The sequence below is a fragment of the Puma concolor genome, chromosome D1 (assembly GCF_028749965.1).
Source record: "Puma concolor isolate L17-30 chromosome D1, mPumCon1.1.hap2, whole genome shotgun sequence".
Taxonomy (NCBI): domain Eukaryota; kingdom Metazoa; phylum Chordata; class Mammalia; order Carnivora; family Felidae; genus Puma; species Puma concolor.
The window spans coordinates 48,620,012-48,621,140 of NC_141676.1; positions in this window are offsets into that span (position 1 = coordinate 48,620,012).

A 1,129-nucleotide genomic window follows, 5' to 3' on the forward strand; every position below is an offset into this window, starting at 1 on the left:
CACTGGCGCGGCGTGAATAAAAGCGCCGAAGGCGTAGCCGACCCGCCCCGTGGTGGGCGGACGACGAATGAGGCTCGAGTTCGGGGCCTGGCCACTGACTGACGTGGGACCTCCGGCCAATTCTGGCAATAGTGTCCGAGCCGGACTCCGCCTCTGTGCCCCGGAGTTGGCCGATCTTTTCTTCTGTAGATTGCCGTGAATAATTCAATCATGCATTCCTCAGCCCTGTCAGGGGCTCCTCCTTTAGCAGATATTAGGTGCAAGTCATACCTGTGCTACCTTTGTGATCAGTTTAAATGTAAATGTTCCAGTGAATTCTGTAATCATTATGACAGTTCTGTATTTTATGTGTGCGCGTGTGTTGTGTGTGTGTGTGTGTGTGTGCGCGCGCGTGTTTTCGGTTCTTGGAAGCATATGAGAATCTGCTGGATTTGTGATTTTAATAAAGTTGTTGAAGAATGTGATTAAACCTGTAATCTGTTTTGATTGCATTATAGAATTCGATTAAATACGTTTTAATTACTGTTTTCAGTGTAGAATATGATTAATAGTCTGTAATCAATGTTTTCATTCAATCAGATAAGAATCTAAGTTTTTAAACCACGTCAGTTTTACCTCCTAAATGCCTCTCAGGTGTATCTTCTCTTCATCTCACTACCTCCATTCTAGCCCGGAACCAATATCATCATTTTGATGCCTGGATTACTGCAGTGGTCTCCCGTTTTACCTAATACTCCATCCACTTCCCCTAAAAGCCCTAAATTCCAATCCAGCATCAGCATGTTATACACTTACCTTTTAAAAGCACCAACTCGACATTTGTATTTCCTCCTAACTCCCTCAAAAACTTTAAGTGGAAACTTTGTAAGCCTTTTTATGTGGAAACTTTGTTAAATTTGTTTTGGTTAGTTGAGTAAACTATTTCAACATTAAGGGCTGTGCTGTCCTAACATAATGCTAACTCTGTAATTAGTCATGTAATTTTAAATAAGCTAGGTGATTTACAGTTTTCTATTAGCCACACTTAAAAAGCAAAAGCAAGTAGATGAAATTGATTTTAGTGACATATTTTATTTAACCCAATATATCCAAAATAGAGTTTCAACAGGTAATCAATATAAAAACTGAG